The 19,896-nt window shown below is 38.2% G+C and overlaps 1 pseudogene; it reads left to right on the top strand.

Annotated features, from left to right (window-relative positions):
- The first annotated feature begins 2,052 nt into the window (after window positions 1–2,052).
- On the top strand, window positions 2,053–3,002 carry LOC101111358 (olfactory receptor 6C2-like; annotated as a pseudogene).
- The last annotated feature ends 16,894 nt before the right edge of the window (window positions 3,003–19,896 follow it).

Here is a 19,896-nt window from a genome sequence, read left to right as displayed (position 1 = left end):
TACTGTTCAGTTACTAAACTGTGTCCGCCTCTTTGTGACCCCATGAACTGCAGCATGTCAGCCTTTCCTGTCCCTCACTATCTAAGAGTTTGCTCAAGCTCACATCCATTGAGTCGGTGATGCTATCCAACCGTCTTGCCCTCTGTTAGCCCCTTCTCCTGCCTTCAATTTTTCCCAGCATCAAGGTCTTTTCCAATGAGTTGGTTCTTCACATTAGATGGCCAAAGTATTGGAGCTTCAGTTTCAGCATCCAGTGAATATTCAGTGTTGATTTATTTTAGTATTGACTAGTTTGACTTCCTTGCTGTCCAAGGAACTCTCAAGAGTCTTCTCCAACATCACAGTTCAAAAGCATCAATTCTTTGGCTTTCAGCCTTCTTTATGACCAACTCTCATATCCATACGTGACTACTGAAAAATCATAGCTTTGAACACCCAGAATTTCATCAGCATAGTGATATCTTGCAACATCCCTGCCAGTGGGCCACCGACCCTGTCCCTCTGGATCCAGAGAGGAGAGCCTTTCTTCCTCATAGTCTGTGAGGTGTCTGTGAAACATCTAACTGGTGATATACACTTAACAATGATTTTTATTTGTAAAACTCCTGGCCTTTGTAATCCACCAAATAAAGGACAGATCAATTCTACTAACTGAAATGTGCTTGGAGAATATGCAGAAAGAAGAATACCAAACAGAAGACAAAAAGGAAGAGCTCTCAAGATAGAATACTAGGAAACAGTGATATTTCGTAGACAAGTAGAGAATGAAGAGACTGTGTAAGACACTAAAAAAAAGAGATTCAAAATTAGAAAAATGAGAATGATGGTTTAGGATCCCTTTGAAAAATGACTAATTGGGTCCCCAGTTTCTTGCCATGATCATATAGTGGTTAGTACTTTTAGATGTGAAAAATAACTGAAATTTAATTTAAAGAACATATTGATTCCAGGTAAAATAGCTGCAAAAATGTGCCATTGATTTCAAATGTAATAAAATTTTATAGTGTTAGAAGATCAGGGGGTCACTGGAATTGAAGGTCAGGTTGAAGAAGCTTAAAGGATAAACTGAACAGGGATGAGATGAGAAGATAAGACACTAATATCTTTTCAAAGGCATTGAAACCATAATGAAAACAGGCACCGCATGGAAGAATAATTTTGATGATACTAAAAAAGTTGTCACTTCAAAGTGTCAGGAACCAGAGTCAGTTACCTGAAAAATAACATGAATGCACATGAGCATATTTATTCTGCAAAGAGCACAATCTTACTTCACACTATAGATAAAATGAGTGCTCAGTTGTGTCCGACTCTTTGCAACCCCAAGAACAGTAGCCCACTAGGCTCCTCTGTCCATGGGATTCTCCAGGCAAGAATGCTCAAGTGGGTTGCCATTTCCTTCTCCAATAGATAAAACAGTAGTGCTTGAAACCAACTATGAATTAAGAATAGGAAAACAAGTAGAAAAGAATAAATGGACAGTGGAAAATGTCAGGATCCAGGCTTGTATTTTGTCATCATTCTTCTATGTTTTCCAGGAGAGATACATCTCACCCTTTAAAGAATCCTTATAAAGTAACAGTTGAAGAGAATTCATCTTCATCATCTGGATACATCCCATATACAAAGTTTGTCTTGGATTTTTAAAAAGGTTAAATACACAAGTAGTATTATCTTTTTTCACTACTATTTTGTAAATTTAGTCCATGTCATGAATTAACAAACATTTGTAAATTTCAAGGGACAAACAATGATCTTAGAAAGAGTTGGTTTGATAATAACATAAATCCTAAAGGAATAATCCTCTCTCAAGCTTGTAAATTCAGAAAGACTGTCAGAACAGTGATGATCTTGATTATAATGTGAAGGGCTAACTAAATGTAGACCAATGTGAAGGCATAAAGAAATGTAGACTGATGTGAAGGGATAAGTAAATGTAGACTGGTTTGTTTGGCTGTAATTGCAGAGTGTTTTGGTACAGAATTCATATACCAACCTCCTCATAAAATCTCTTTGATTTTCTCTTGTCAATTAGATAGATTTCAAAACTCAATGGTGAAAAACCACACAGCAATAACAACTTTCATCGTTCTGGGACTGACAAATGACCCACAACTGCAAATTCTGCTTCCATCTTTCTATTTCTCACTTGCCTCTTGAGTGTAACAGGGAACTTGACGATCATCACCCTCACACTGGTAGATTCCCATCTTAAAACTCCTATGTACCTCTTCCTCAGAAATTTTTCCTTCTTGGAAATTTCATTTACCACTGTCTGTATTCCTAGGGTTCTGTACAGTATATCAACTGGGGACAATACCATCACCTACAATACTTGTGCAAGTCAATTTTTTTTGTTGTTATTCTCTTTGGAGCATCAGAATTTTTTCTGCTGGCAGCCATGTACCATGACCACTATGTGGCCATCTGTAAACCCCTACATTGCACGACCATCATGAACAATAGAGTCTGGACCTTCTTAGTCCTCAGCTGTTGGGTTTCAGGTTTGATGATGATCATCCTACCCCTTAGGCTCCAGCTAGAATATTTCCAATGTCATTGATCATTTTAGCTGCAATGCTGGTCCCCTCCTAAAGATCTTGTGCTCAGATATGTGGGTAATAGAACAAATAGTTATCCTTGTGGCTGTATTTGCCCTCATTATCACCCTAGTATCTGTATTTCTGTCCTACATATACATCATTAGGACAATTCTGAGGTTTTCCTCAGTCCAACACAGGAAAAACGCCTTTTCTACCTGCTCATCCCACATGATTGTAGTTTCCATCACCTATGGAAGCTGTATCTTCATCTACGTCAAACCCTCGGCAAAGGAAGAGGTGGCCATAAATTAAGGTGTCTCAGTGCCCGCCACTGCTGTAGCCGCTTTGTTGAACCCCTTCATTTACACCCTGATGAGTAAGCAAGTGAAGCAAGCTTTCAATAACTCCATAAAGAGGATTACATTCCTCTCAAAAGAATCCAAGTTTTCATCAGAGTAGAATGAAATCCTTCTAAATATTTAACTACAGCTTCTAATTATTTCATTGCTTTGTACCTAAAATTTCATCATTTTATCCTTCTCAAAGACATTTAATACTGTTTCCTAATCTCACCGTAATCAAATTTCTGTCAAACCAAACTCATACATGGTGTTTTCTTTTATTGTGAAACTATAAAATATACTTCCACATAATTAAACTTGTCTCCACTTCTGACCTAGTCTTTTCTTTAATGATCTAAGAGAATTAAGAAAGTAATAATATTTAATGTACATAAATTATATAGAAGATACATTATGTAATAATAATACTAATTTTACTAATAGTACTCTAATATGGGGCTTCCCTGGTGGTGCAGAGGTTAAAGCATCTGCCTGCAATGCGGGAGACCTGGATTCGATCCCTGGGTGGGGAAGATCCCCTGGAGAAGGAAATGGCAACCCACTCCAGTATTCTTGCCTGGAGAATCCCATGGACGGAGGAGCCTGGTGGGCTACAGTCCATGGGTCACGAAGAGTCAGACATGACTGAGCGACTTCACTTCACTCTAAAATACTAATAATCAGATAAAACAAATCAACAGCAATAAACATGTATTAAAAATAAATTTGTCCAAACAGGAATTCCAGGCTAATTAAAATAATGAAACGTCAAACAGGAAATGACTATATCAATGGGAGTTTCAGAATGATCTGAATTCTAACAAATGGAAGCATCTTCACAATCACTAATAAGACGCATTAGCTATATAGTTTCTATTCACTTAAAAGGGATGCATCTAATTTAAAACAAATTTAAAAGTGACATCACTTATTATGAGTTACAAAATTAGAATAGATGTATGAGTAATTTAGAATATCAAATTTTAAATGCTCATAATACAACTACACATTAATACAAGGGCAACAGAATGATTTTAAAAGATATCAGAAGTATCCTAAACAACAGAAATAGAAAGTTATAAAAGCAAGTAAATATTAGAATTATGATCAAGGGACAATTGAAGATGATATTGCTAAATTTTATAACTTAGAATTTGAAGCAAGTAACATGTGGGCTTGTCAATTTAAAAAAAAGAATGAAAGAAATAAGGAATGAGGAAAGAAAGAAAACCTTTCCTGATAATACATTCACTTTTTCATTATTTTCATTGAAAGTAAACAATTACTTCTACTGGCTAGGAAACAAAAAAGACCAAAAAAAAAACAAAAAACAAAAAAAAAACTGTTCTAAAAATTTGAAAAATTGTGCCTGATATTCAGTGAAAACCTCAGAAACTATTTATTTTTAAATGTAAAGTAGGGATTGAAAGTGCCAATATTCTTTTAAATTATTTCTATTGGCATAATTCTGCCTTTACCAATCCCATAAATATTTCAGTTATACTAAAAAGTAGTTGTTTGTCAGTTGCTTCATTTGCTATTATTTTCTCCCATTCCGAAGGCTGTCTTTTCACCTCCGTGGTGGATTCATGTTCATGTATGGCAAAACAAATACAATATTGTAAAGTAATTAGCCTCCAATTAAAACAAATAAATTTAAATTTTAAAAAAGACACAAAAAAATGTAGACAGAAGACTGAGCAAATTAACCAGCATATTACAGGTAGCAAAGAGTGGAGTCTGGATTTTAATTTCAAGTCATGTTTAATCTGCTGCAGTACATAACCTATCAAGCAGCAAAGTAGTTTTGTGGGGGCAGGGTTGGGAAAAGACATTGTAACTGAAAAATAAATGAAAGTAATTGAAAGGCACTGTAATTGAAAGTATACACACCAGCTAAGTAGGAGAGATCTTTACCTGCAACGATACACTCTTAAGTTAAGTATGGTTGTGAAAGTTGGACTATAAAGAAACCTGAGCACCAAAGAACTGATGCTTTTGAACTGTGGTGTTGGAGAAGACTCTTCAAGAGTCCCTTGGTGTGTATGCTGGTGCACGGGGATGATCCAGAGAGATGATATGAGGTGGGAGGTTGGAGGGGGGTTCAGGATTGGGAACTCATTTACAACCGTAGCAGATTCATGTTAATGTACGGCAATACCAACACAGTATTGTAAAGTAAAATATAGTAAAAATATAAATTAAAAAACAAAAAAAGAGTCCCTTGGACTGCAGGGAGATCCAACCAGTCCATCTTAAAGGAAATCAGTCTTAGGTGTTCATTGGGAGGACTGATGTTGAAGCTGAAACTCCAATACTTTGGCCATCTGATGCAAAGAGTTGACTCATTTGAAAAGACCCTGATGTTGGGAAAAACTGAAGGCAGGAGGAGAAGGGGATGACAAAAGATGAGATCGTTAGATGGCATCACCAACTCAATGGACATGAATGTGGGTAAACTCTGGGAGTTGGCAATGGACAGGGAGGCCTGGTGTGCTGCGGTTCATGGGGTTGCAAAGAGTCGGATACGACTGAGTGACTGACATGAACTGAAGTTATCAATATGCCTAATTATCTCTGTTAAATTTCTTTATTGATATCAAAGAAAAACATTATTGTCTAAACATTTCAGAATTTATGTCATAGACTTTACATAGCATGATCTGTCCTATTGCAGCATATTTAGGAATTTATGTTTTGATAAGAAGGAACATGAGGTAAAAATGGAGTTATCACCTCCCTGAAACTTCGAAACACAAATCATCAACATGACCTCATGAAACATACAACAGAGAGCTCTTAGGTACTAAAGTGAGAAATATCAAAATAAATCTGCACAAGAGACACTAAAGTAGTCATTATTGAAACCAGAGTTATTATGTGACACTTAGAAATGTGTAGCTAATAAGTTAATAAATGATGAATATAATTATCTATTATATATAATTGCAAAAGAGACAAATAGTTTTAATTACTTGATTTAGATTAGGCTTCCCTAGTGGCTCAGATGGTAAAGCATCTGCCTATAATGTGTGTAGACCCAGGTTCGATCCCTGGATTGGGAAGATTCTCTGGAGAAGGAAATGGCAACCCACTCCAGTACTCTTGCCTGGAAAACCCCATGGACGGATGGAGCCTGGTAGGCTGCAGTCTGTGGGGTCACAAAGAGTCTGACATGACTGAGTGACTTCACTTTCTTTCACTTTCACTGTAAAAGTTATATGTTAAAACCAAAACAAGTTCAGGACATCAAGATCTAAAATTCAGAAAGTATAGGAGTCAGAGACAAAAGTTGCTCTAATTTCTTTATATGTGGAATTTTAAGTATCACACATGCAGTGCGTGCTCAGTCATGTCTAACTCTTTGCAACCCCATGGACTGTAGACCACCAAGCTTCTCTGTCCATGGGATTCTCCAGGCAAGAATACAAGAGTAGGTTGCCATTTCTTCCTCCAGGAGATTTTCCCCAACCAGGGATCGAACCTAAATTGCAGGCAGATTATTTCTTGCTGAGCCATCAGATAACCCATCAAAACAAGGATAATAAGCAATTAATATTTGAGCTACTGAGATTTTATTGTGTTGAAAAGTAACATCCTTTTAAAATGGAGGTGAAAGAAGTGAAATGGTGGCAACATCATAGCTTGAAAGAAAGAAGACTAAGAAAGCTTAATACAAAGAAGATCCATTTGGTCAAGATTGCATTCTAGCACTTTTTTTTTTTTTTTTTGGTGTTGTTTCCCTAATTGTTTGTAATGTCTGTGGCCTTTGTTGATGTATGTTCATTTGAAGAAGTGGGCACCACTTTCAAGCTTTGCAGACTGGCTTTGAGAGGGAAAGCCCATCACCACCCAGCCCTCCCTGAGGTTCCGGGCTCACCATCTGGTGGAGTTCACGGAGGAGCTTAATGCTGAAGTCCAGTACCACTTACTGAAAAGAGTATTGTCGATCAAAAAACTAATGCACACGTGAGAGTTGTGAGTTATGTTTCATTTGGAGCATAATGAGGGCTGTAGCCTGGGAGACAGCACTACAGATAGCACTGAGAAACTGACCTCACTGTAGACCTCAGCATCAGGGTCACCCAGCTATCTCCTATGCCAGGCTGGGCCCATGGCCCAAAGCTCTAGGCCAGTGCCTGCTCCAGCACCACCAGCCCCTGCGGGTCCAAGATCCAGACTTGCCCTTGTGTTCCCATTCTCCATGAATGGCCCTCACAGACTTAGGCTGAAGGTCCACCCCCATGTACACAGGCTCCAAAACCAATACCACAGTCTAAGACCAGGCATGCTTCCAGAGACACAGGTGCCAGACCACCCTAGTGGACCCCAACACCAGGATGGTCCCCACAGGCTCCAGAGCAGGTCCATCCCCAGGCACCAGGCTCAAAAGAGCATCCCACCACCTCTTGCAAATTCGGGCTCATGCCCCATCCTGTACCAGATCCTCCTTGGGCACCTAGGTACCAAGACTGCCATAATGGATTCAGATGTCAGACCTGCCCCAGTGGAACCAGGCTCCAGGCACACACCTGCAGGCACAGGCACCGGGTCAGCCCTGGTGGACCTAGGCAGCAGGCCTACTTTATGGGAATGGAAATTAAATGGTAATGGAATGGAAATGGTAATGATAGTGGAAATTAAAACAGAAATAAACAAATGGGACCTAGATAAACTTAGAAGATTTGCACAGCAAAGGAAACAATAAACACAAGGAGAAGAAAATCAATAGAATGGGGGGAAATTTTTGCAAATGATGTGACCAACAAGGGATTTATTTCTAAAATACATAAATAGCTCACACAGCTCAATATCTAAGAAATAAACAACCCAATCAAAAATGGGCAGAAGATCTAAATAGATATTAATCCAAAGAAAATATACAGGTGACTAAAAGGCACATGAAAAGATGTTGAAAATCACTGGTTACTATAGAAATGCAAATCAAAACTACAACGAGGTACCACTTCATACTAGTCAGTATGGCCATCATCAAAATATCTACAAACAACAAATGCTAGACAGGATATGGAGAGAAGAGAACACTCCTATGTTGTTGATGGAAATGTAAGTTGATGCAGTCACTGAAAAATAGTATGGAGGTTTCTAAAAAAACTAAAAATAGAACTAATATATGAATCAGCAATCCTACTTCTGGGGACATACCCAGAGTAAACTAAAATTTGAAAAGACACATGCACCCCAAAATTCATTTCAACACTATTTACAACAGCCCTTACATGGAAGCAAACTAAACGCTCATCAGCAAATGACTGGATAAAAAAAAGTGTGGTACATATACACACAATGAAATATTATTCAACCATCAAGAAAGAATGAAATAATGCCATTTGCAGCAGCATGGATGGACCTAGGGATTATCACAATGAGTGAAGTAAGCCAGACAGAGAAAGACAAGCATTATATGACATGGCTCAAGTGGTAAAAATCTGCCTGCAACACAGGAGACAGAGGAGATGCAGGTTTGATTTCCCAGTTCAGGAAGATGCCCTAGAGTAGGAAATGGCAACACGCTGTGTAGTATTCTTGCTTGAAAATTAGATGCACAGAGGAGCCTGGTGGGCTACAGTCCACAGAGGCACAGAGAGCCAGACACAACTGAGCACACAGTCATGACACACAATTGCTTATATGCAGATTTTTTTTAAAATGATACAAATTAACTTACTTACAAAACAGAAATAAACTCACAGACACAAAAAACAAACTTATAGTAACCAAAGAGCAAAGGAGAGGTAAATTAGGAGTTTTTGATAACATATGCAACTACTATAATAAAAATACATAACCAACAAGGACCTACTGTACAGCACAGGAAAATGTGTGCAATACTTTGAAATAACCTACAAGGGAAAAGAGGCTGAAAAAAAAGAACATATATAACTTAATCATTTTGCTGTACACCTGATAATAACACAACATTGTAAATCAACCATACTTCAATTTAAAATAGAAAATTATTAATGTTTACTAAGCTGACAAAAATTATACACAGAACTGTACAAAAAAGGTCTACATGACCTGGATAATCACGAAGGTGTGATCACTCATCTAGAGCCAGACATCCTGGAATGTGAAGTCAAGTGGGCCTTAGAAAGCATCACTACGAACAAAGCTAGTGGAGGTGATGGATTCCAGTTGAGCTATTTCAAATTCTGAAAGATGATACTGTGAAAGTGCTGCACTCAATATGCCAGCACATTTGGAAAACTCAGCAGTGGCCACAGGACTGGAAAATGTCAGTTTTCATTCCAATCCCAAAGAAAGGCAATGCCAAAGAATGCTCAAACTACCACACAATTGCACTCATCTCACACGCTAGTAAAGAAATGCTCAAAATTCTCCAAGCAAGGCTTCAGCAATACGTGAACCATGAACTTCCAGATGATCAAGCTGGTTTTAGAAAAGGCAGAGGAACCAGAGATCAAATTGCCAACATCCGCTGGATCATTGAAAAAGCAAGAGAGTTCCATAAAAACATCTATTTCTGCTTTATTGACTATGCCAAAGCCTTTGACAGTGTGGGTCACAATAAACTGTGGAAAATTCTGAAAGAGATGGGAATACCAGACCACCTGACCTGCCTCTTGAGAAATCTGTAGGCAGGTCAGGAAGCAACAGTTAGAACTGGACATGGAACAACAGACTGGTTCCAAATAGGAAAAGGAGTGGGTCAAGGCTGTATATTGTCACCCTGCTTATTTAACTTATATGCAGAGTACATCATGAGAAATGCTCGACTGGAAGAAACACAAGCTGAAATCAAGACTGCCGGGAGAAATATCAATAACCTCAAATATGCAGATGACACCACCCTTCTGGCAGAAAGTGAAGAGGAGCTAAAAGCCTCTTGATGAAAGTGAAAGAGGAGAGTGACAAAGTTGGTTTACAGCTCAACATTCAGAAAATGAAGATCATGGCAGCCGGTCCCATCACTTCATGGCAAATAGATGGGGAAACAGTGGAAACAGTGTCAGACTCTATTTTTCTGGGCTCCAAAATCACTGCAGATGGTGATTGCAGCCATGAAATTAAAAGATGCTTACTCCTTGGAAGAAAACTTATGACCAACCTAGATAGCATATTCTAAAGCAGAGACATTTCTTTGCGGACTAAGTTCCGTCTAATCAAGACTTTGGTTTTTCCTGTGGTCATGTATGGATGTAAGAGTTGGACTGTGAAGAAGGCTGAGCACCGAAGAATTGATGCTTTTGAACTGTGGTGTTGGAGAAGACTCTCGAGAGTCCCTTGGGCTTAACCCAAGGATGGTTTAGGGGAAATGAGTTTAACATTAAAATTAAATCTAAATCATGAACTGATAACACTGTTTCTTTACATGTCCATTTTCATATCATGATGACAATGATTACATCAGCTAACAATTAGAAAATTACTAGACACCTATTGCATTTTAATATATGGAAAACACATTTAAAAGGTGTTTTGTCTTCCCAGGTAAGTAAATTAAAGCTCAGCAGAGTTACACTGCTCAGTTCAGTTCAGTTCAGTCAAACAGTCGTGTCCGACTCTTTGCAGTGCCATGAATAGCAACATGCCAGGACTCCCTGTCCAACACCAACTCCTAGAGTTCACTCAAGCTCACATCCACAGAGTCGATGATAACATCCAGTCATCTCATCCTCTGTCGTCCCCTTCTCCTCCTGCTCCCAATCCCTTCCAGCACCAGGGTCTTTTCCAATGAATCAGCTCTTCACATGAGGTGGCCAAAGTACTGGAGTTTCAGCTTTAGCATCATTCCTTCCAAAGAACACCCAGGGCTGATCTCCTTTAGAATGGACTGGCTGGATCTCCTTGCAGTCCAAGAGACTCTCAAGAGTCTTCTCCAATATCACAGTTCAAAAGCGTCAGTTCTTTGGCGTTCAGCTTTCTTCACAGTCCAACTCGCACATCCATACATGACCACAGGAAAAACCATAGCCTTGACTAGATGGACCTTTGTTGGCGAAGTAATGACTCTGCTTTTCAATATGCTATCTAGGTTGGTCATAACTTTTCTTCCAAGGAGTAAACGTGTTTTAATTTCATGGCTGCAGTCACCATCTGCAGTGATTTTGGAGCCCAAAAAAATAAAGTCTGTTTCCCCATCTATTTCCCATGAAGTGATGGGACCAGACGCCATGATCTTCGTTTTCTCAATGTTGAGCTTTAAGCCAACTTTTTCACTCTCCTCTTTCACTTTCATCAAGAGGCTCTTTAGTTCCTCTTCACTTTCTGCCATAAGGGTGGTGTCATCTGCATTTCTGAGGTTATTGACATTTCTCTTGGCTATCTTGATTCCAGCTTGTGCTTCTTCCTGAATTTCTCATGCTGTACTCTGGATATAAGTTAAATAAACAGGGTGACAATATACAGCCTTGACATACTCCTTTTCCTATCTGGAACCAGTCTGTTGTTCCATGTCCAGTTCTAACTGTTGCTTCCTGACCTGCATACAGGTGGCTTAAAAGGCAGGTTAGGTGGTCTGGTATTCCCATCTCTTTCAGAATTTTCCACAGTTTATTGTGACCCACACTGTCAAAGGCTTTGGCATAGTCAAGAAAGCAGAAATAGATGTTTTTCTGGAACTCTCTTGCTTTTTCCGTGATCCAGCGGATGATGGCAATTTGTTCTCTGGTTCCTCTGCCTTTTCTAAAACCAGCTTGAACATCAGGAAGTTCACGGTTCCCATATTGCTGAAGCCTGGCTTGGAGAATTTTGAGCATTGCTTTACTAGCATGTGAGTTGAGTGCAATTGTGTGATAGTTTGAGCATTCTTTGGCATTGCCTTTCTTTGGAATTGGAATGAAAACTGACCTTTTCCAGTCCTGTCGCCACTGCTGAGTTTTCCAAATTTCTAGTAAGAGGTAATTTCCTGGTGCAAATCCATTTATATCTGACTCCAATGCTAGTGTTTGTTACAGTGTGTGATGCCCTATGATGCCCATTTTAATGTTAAAATGTCCTTAATGGACACTTTAGGAAAGTTACAAATACCAAGTGAAGGTATTAATTTGTGAAAACTGAAAAACTTTTCGTAATTTTAAGGGAAAAATTATTTAAAATATAGCATTCCATCTTAATATAAGCATTCATAATTTATAAAGACTTGAAAACATTTGTTATATTAGAAAATAGTTTGTATTTATATACTATTTACAAAAAACAGATATATTTTAACATGAAACAATGAAGAGCAGGAAGTTCTGGACAAAAAGTAAGGTCAACAGCATATGAACACTCTCCCTAAGAAGGTAGATAAAAGTTAAATTATTTTTGAATTGGTATATAGAACTGAATTTATGAGTATAGCAATTGTGACTTTTCAGGAAAGGTCTAATGAAACCAGGGCAATGGGCTCAAAAATGCCACTATGATATGACCAATGACTTTGAACAAATGCAGGAATACATATCAAAAATTGGGCCACCTTGAGCACTAGATGTCCCTTCAATCAGGTGTTACTTATATACTCTGTCCTAATTAGGATCCTTTGACCAATATATAAGATATTGATTCTGAGGGTACAGGCTCATTCTAACTTTTTTCTTTTCACCAAATTGTATGAGCTTGAATCTATTCAAGACCATTAACTTTGGCTTTCACACACCAAGGTACTTATTCTAAATAAATTTTTCAGCTTCTCACATAACTCTTTGCAGAAACTCCTACATTATAACTTTTGTAATTATTATTCATTCCATGATTGCAGTACCTGTTCTATTTTAAAGAGGTTAATTATTTAGAAATTAAATTATCAAATAACTGAATTTGCATTGATCACTCTGTTTTGAGTAGGACAATGAAATAACTGAAAGCTTCCTAAAGATAGAGTAAATAGAGAAGAAGCAACACTGAAATACCCTGAGCAAGAAAGAAAGTTAACACCATATAATAGAAAACTCAGCCACACTAAGTGGAAAAAAATAAGGTAACTCAAAGACTATGGTATGCAGCAAAAGCAGACCTAAGAGGTAAGTTTATAGCAATACAATCCTACCTCAAGAAACAAGAAAAACACTGAATAGACAACCTAACTTTATACCTAAAATTGATATACAGAAATCCTTACATTTCTATATACTAACAGTGAAAAGTCAGAAAGAGAAATTAAGGAATCAATCCCATTCTCCATTGCAACAAAAACAATTAAATATCTTGGAATAAACTTACCTAAGGAGAAAAAAGAACTATACACAGAAAATCATAAGACACTGATGAAAGAAATCAAAGATGATATAAACAGATGGGGAGATATTCCATGTTCCTAAGTAGAAAGAATCAATAATGTGAAAATGAATATACTCTCAAATGCAATCTACAGATTTAATGTGATCCCTATCAAATTACTGAAAAGTTGTTGCAGAACCATGAAATAGGCAAGGATTCTTGGCCTTTGGGAGAAAAAAATTCACTCTGGGGCCAGAGACGAGACCTGATCACTCAGAGCTTTTGTGTAATAAGGTTTTATTAAAGTATAAATGGGATAGAGAAAGCTTCCGACAAAGACATCAGAAGGGGGCAGAAAGAGTGCCTCTTTGCCAGTGTTAGGAATGGAGTTATATACTTTTTAATTAGTTATTACAGTGACTCAAAAGAATGTCTGGATGTTGTAAAGACCTTACTAGACCCACTCCCATGATTTACATTTTAAGATAACAGGATTAGCCAGAAGGTTTTTTCCAGAAACTGTCCTCAAGCAGGACACTTTATTGTTATATAATTCTAAGGAATGTAGAGGGGGAAAAAAGTTTGTCCTTTCCTTCTCCTGAGGATTCCAGATCCCTATCTCCTCCTGGAAAACCCCAGAACCCTCTCTCCATGGGGACCTCCAGACTTTTTATCAACCTGCCTAGCAATTGACTCTTTCATTACCAATGGCATTTTTTCACAGAACTAGAACAAAAAACTTCACAGTTCATATGGAAACACAAAAGACCCCGAATAGCCAAGGCAGTCTTGAGAAAGAAAAATGGAGCTGGAGAAATCAACCTTCCTGGGTTCAGATTATACTACAAAGCTACAGTCATCAAGACTGTATGGTACTGGCACAAAACAGAAATATAGACTAATGGAACAAGATAGAAAGCCCAGAAATAAACCCACGCACCTATGCTGCCTTATTTTTGACAAAAGAGGCAAGAATAGACAATGGGACAAAGACAGCCTTTTCAATAAATGGTGTTGGGAAAACTGGACAGCTACATGTAAAAGAATGAAATTAGAAAACTTCCTAACACCATACACAAAGATAAATTCAAAATGGATTAAAGACCTAAATGTAAGATGAGAAACTATAAAACTCTTAGAGGAAAACATAGGCAAAACACTTGATGACCTAAATCAAAGCAAGATCCTCTGTGGTTCACCTCCTAGAATAATGGAAATAAAAACAGAAGTAAACAAAGAGGACCTGATTAAACTTAAAAACTTTTTCACAGCAAAGAAAACTATAAACAAAGAGAAAGGACAATGCTTAGGGGAGAAAATAATAGCAAATGAAACACCTGACAATGGATTAATTTCCAAAATATACGAGCAGCTTATACAACTCAATGCCAGAAAAACAAACAATCCAATCAAAACGTGGGAAAAAGACCTAAACACATTTCCCCAAAGAAGACATACAGATGGTAAACAAACACATCAAAAGATGCTCAACATCACTCATCATTCAGTTCAGTTCAGTTCAGTCGCTCAATCATGTCTGACTCTTTGCAACCCCATGAATCACAGCCCACGAGGCCTCCCTGTTCAACACCAAATCCTGGAGTTCACTCAAACTCATGTCCATCAAGTCGGTGATGCCATCCAGCCGTCTCATCCTCTGTCATCCCTTTCTCCTCTGGCCCCCAATCCCTTCCAGCATCAGGGTCTTTTCCAATGAGTCAACTCTTCGCATGAGGGGGCCAAAGTACTGGAGTTTCAGCTTCAGCATCAGTCCTTCCAGTGAACACCCAGGACTGATCTCCTTTAGAATGGACTGGTTGATCTCCTTGAAGTCCAAGGGACTATCAAGAGTCCTCTCAAACACCACCGTTCAAAAGCATCAATTCTTCAGCACTCAGCTTTCTTCACAGTCCAACTCTCATCCATACATGACCACTGGAAAACCATAGTCTTGACTAGACTGATCTTTGTTGGCAAAGTAATATCTCTGCTTTTTAATATACTATCTAGATTGGTCATAACTTTCCTTCCAAGGAGTAAGCATCTTTTAATTTCATGGCTGCAATAACTACCTGCAGTGATTTTGGAGCCCAAAAAATAAAGTCTGACACTGTTTCCACTGTTTCCCCATCTATTTCCCATGAAGTGATGGGACCAGATGCCATGATCTTCGTTTTCTGAATGTTGAGCTTTAAGCCAACTTTTTCACTCTCCTCTTTCACTTTCATCAAGAGGCTTTTCAGTTCCTCTTCACTTTCTGCCATAAGGGTGGTGTCATCTACATATCTGAGGTGATTGATATTTCTCCCGGCAATCTTGATTCCAGCTTGTGTTTCTTCCAGTCCAATGTTTCTCATGATGCACTCTGCATATAAGTTAAATAAGCAGGGTGACAATATACAGCCTTGATGTACTCCTTTTCCTATTCGGAACCAGTGTGTTGTTCCACGTCCAGTTCTAACTTGCTTCCTGACCTGCATACAGATTTCTCAAGAGACAGATCAGGTGGTCTGGTATTCCCATCTCTCTCAGAATTTTCCACAGTTTATTGTGATCCACACAGTCAAAGGCTTGGCATAGTCAATAAAGCATAAATAGATGTTTTTCTGGAACTCTCTTGGGTTTTCCGTGATCCAGCGGATGTTGGCAATTTGACCTCTGGTTCCTCTGCCTTTTCTAAAACCAGTTTGAACATCAGGAATTTCACGGTTCATGTATTGTTGAAGCCTGGCTTGGAGAATTTTGAGCATGACTTTACTAGCGTGTGAGATGAGTGCAATTGCGCAGTAGTTTGAGCATTCTTTGGCATTGCCTTTCTTTGGGATTGGAATGAAATCTGACCTTTTCCAGTCCTGTGGCCACTGCTGAGTTTTCCAAATTTGTTGGCATATTGAGTGCAGCACTTTCACAACATCATCTTTCAGGATTTAAAATAGCTCAACTGGAATTCCATCACCTCCACTAGCTTTGTTCATAGTGATGCTTGAGAGGAGCCACCCCGCATCTGAGGCCAGGGAAGGTGGCCAAGAGAAGTCATCCCATGTCCGAGGAGCAACCCCACGTCCAAGGAGCGGTGGCTGCACAGGCACAGGAGGGCCTAGAAGAGCCATCCCACTTTGAAGGTCAGGAAGAGTGGCAGTGAGGAGATACCCTTCATTCAAGGTAAGGAGCAGCGGCTGTGCTTTGCTGGAGCAGCTGTGAAGAGATATCCCATGCCCAAGTTAAGAGAAACCCAAGTAAGATGATAGGTGTTGCAAGAGGGCATCAGAGGGCAGACACACTGAAACCATACTCACAGAAAACTAGTCAATCTAATCACACTAAGACCATAGCCTTTTCTAACTCAATGAAACTAAGCCATGCCAGCAGGGCAACTCAAGACGGGCAGGTCATGGTTGAGAGGTCTGACAGAATGTGGTCCACTGGAGAAAGGAATGGCAAACCACTTCAGTATTCTTGCCTTGAGAACCTCATGAACAGTATGAAAAGGTTATCCATTGGAGGAACACAAACTATTTACCACATTTCCTAGAAAAAGAAGCTTACACAGATAATCATCTGAAACTATTTCCTCTATTCACTACAATTTATGCTATAGGCTCTTGAACTTACAGGCCCCTGTGTTCACATTTAGTCTTTTACAACTGCTATTTCCCTGTATTTTATATATATATTCTCATTATTTATTGGATCACTCTTTTTTTCCTTCAGTTTTTTTTCTTTAATAGTCACTCAGTTTCCTTAAAAAATTAAACATAGAACTACCCTATGATCCCACTTCCTGGTATATACACAAAGGAACTGAAAAGGATCTCAAAGAGATGTGTGCTCATAATCACTCATGTTCATTGCAGCAATATTCACAATAACTAATATGTAGAAACAACATAAATGTCTACCTACCGATTAATGGATAAGTTAAATGTGGTATATACACACAATGGACTACTACTCAGCCTTCAAAAAGAAGAAAATTCAGCAGCATGTGACAATGTGGGTGGACCTTGAAGACAGTATCCTAAATGAAATAAACAAGATACAGAAAGACAAAAACTTCATGATTTCATTTACATGAAATTTCTAAAATAGTCAAATTAATAAAATTAAAGACTAGAATAGTGATTACCAGGGAAAAGGGCTGAAAGGGTCAGGGGAATGGAGAATTATTAATGAAAAAGCATAAAATTTTAGTTAAGTAAAATTCATAAATTCTAGAGACCTGCTTTACCACATTATACTGCAGTCAACTATAATGTATTCTACACTAAAATTCTGTTAAAAGGGTAGATCTCACAAAGTGTTCTTATCACAATAAAATCTTTTCATAAAATATACATACATACACATATTTCAGATAAGAGACAAGCCTTTATCAGTATGATTTCAGTGATAACCAAGATCTAAACCTTGATTCTACTTAATATTCCTGTACATGATAATCAACCCATCATTCATCCATACCTACTATTATTAAAAGGCTTATTCATTTCAGATTTTACATTTTTACAACATGTCTATGCTTCACCCTTGAAATTTTATGAAAGAATCATCAGAATATCTATTGTATATTTGCCAAAAAACAAAATGGGCTCAGAAAACAACACAGTAATCATAACACTAGTACTGTTACCTTATCATGAAAAATAAAGATCTCTGGTCTGTGTGATTTATAAAAAAACATACCTACTTGTCATCATCCAGTTCCTGATAGGATGCTCCTACAACATTTGGAATTTCTTAAGGGATGAGAGCAATAAAGGTATCTTTCCTTATGTTAATGAGAAGATATAGGAAGCCCTTAAATCACCTTAGGATGAAGCCTGGCTGCCAGAGAAATCAATCAATTGATTAGAGGATTGGAATTTACAGTCCCCAAATTGGAAAAGGACCTGATGCTGGGAAACATTGAAGGCAGGAGAAGAGGACGACAGAGGATGAGATGGTTGGATGGTATTACCCGATGGACATGAGTTTGAGCAAGCTCCGGGAGTTAGTGACGGACAGGGAGGGCTGGTGTGCTGCAGTCTATGGGGTCACAAAGAGTTGGACACGACTGAGCGACTGAACTGAACTGAACTGAAATCCCCCACCTCAGCAAAGAGAGAGGGTTCTCAATGGAGATTTAGTTCAATGTACAGAGACTAATGATTTAATCAATAATAACTACATAATAAAGCCTCCATAAAATCCCAGAGAGATGGGCTTCAGATGGGTTTCTGGGCTGGTGAACATCTGCTGGGGCTGAAACGGGAAACGGGGTTCTGTTCACAGAGCCAAAGAATGAATTTCACAAACTCTAAAACACTCACACAGGCAAAATTTATGTTTAAAAGGATAAAGACACAAAGCCCTCAGCATAGACACTGAGAAGGGGTAAAGAGCCCCCAAAGATGAGAATAACAGCAGTTTTTGTATCTTTATTAGCATTGATCTGTTCGTTTTTGATTGGCTTGGGCCCAGATACGTGTAATTTTTGATCAATCAGTTTAAATGTTGCAATGTTCAGTTTGTTGTTTTTATGGCTTTCTTGGATCTCCCAGTTTCTCAGTTTTTCTAGACATATCGATGCCATCCCTCGACCCTTTCTCAAGACCCCCAGACCATTATTTAGGGGCTAGATGGCAACCCACTCCAGTGTTTTTGCCTGGAGAATCCCCACGGACAGAGGAGCCTGGGAGCCTACAGTCCATGAAGCCCCAAAGAGTCAGACATTACTGAGTGGCTAAGCACAGCACAGCACAGATGTATGTTTAGAAGATAGTTGTCTACCCAGAATTTTTCTCCTTGATGAACTGAACAGGAGTTAATTGTCCTTTCCTGGATTTGAATGTTTTATGATCCTCCGGACCAGGAAGGCATTCCTCTGAATGCCTGGAACCTGGAACAAATACAGACTTAGGCTAGTGGAGCCAAAACACTTGTGTGTGAGAATTGAAATTAGAAAAAGAACAAAGACTCTGACTCCTACACTGACTACCTAACAATTTCTACCTCAGTGCTTTCTCATACAGATCCTTTTTCAAATATGTATATTGTGACTATTTTCTCCCTGTCTGTGATTTGCTTTTTTATTTTCTTAATGATGTCTTTTGAAGAGCAGTTTTAATTCTGATGAAATCCAATTTATCAATTTTTCCTTTTATGGTTTGTGCTTGATTGTGTGTCCCAAGAAATCTTTGCCTACATGCTGAATTACTCCAGTGCTTTTGTCAAAGTCAGTTGGCCATGTATCTGTGAATCTGGATGATCCATTTTATGTTAGTTATCTGTGTGTTGATCTTTACACCAGTACCTCACTGTTTTTGTCACTGTAGCTTTAAAGTGTCTTGAATCTATGTACTGTAAATTCTGCAGCATTTTCAAGGTTGGTTTGACTTGATATCAGCTGCTCCCCTTTCCCATATAAAGTTTACATATAGCTTGTCCGTTTTTCTAAAAAAAAATTTAAAAAATTCAGTTGGGATAGTGATTGAAATTGCATTTGAATTTATAAATCAATTTATAAATCAGATTCAGTGTTGTCAACACTGAATTTGTCAACCCATAGATGTGGCATATTTCCACACTTATTTGAGTCTTTTAAAATGTATCTCAGCAATTTTTTTACTGAAGAAGCTTTACACATATTTTCTCAAATATATTTCTAAATATTGTCTGATTTTTATGCTATTATAAATGGTATTTAAATTTCATTTTCAAGTTTGTTTTGAGTGTAGAGAAATGCAATTTATTTTTGTACATTGATTTTGCATCTGAAATCTTATTAAATTCACATATTAGTTCAGTAGTCCTTTTTATTTTTAAATTTTTTTTGCAAATGCCTT

This window comes from Ovis aries, chromosome 3 (genome assembly GCF_016772045.2).
Source record: "Ovis aries strain OAR_USU_Benz2616 breed Rambouillet chromosome 3, ARS-UI_Ramb_v3.0, whole genome shotgun sequence".
NCBI classification, from domain to species: Eukaryota; Metazoa; Chordata; class Mammalia; order Artiodactyla; family Bovidae; genus Ovis; species Ovis aries.
This window is presented reverse-complemented; position numbering and strand designations above follow the sequence as displayed.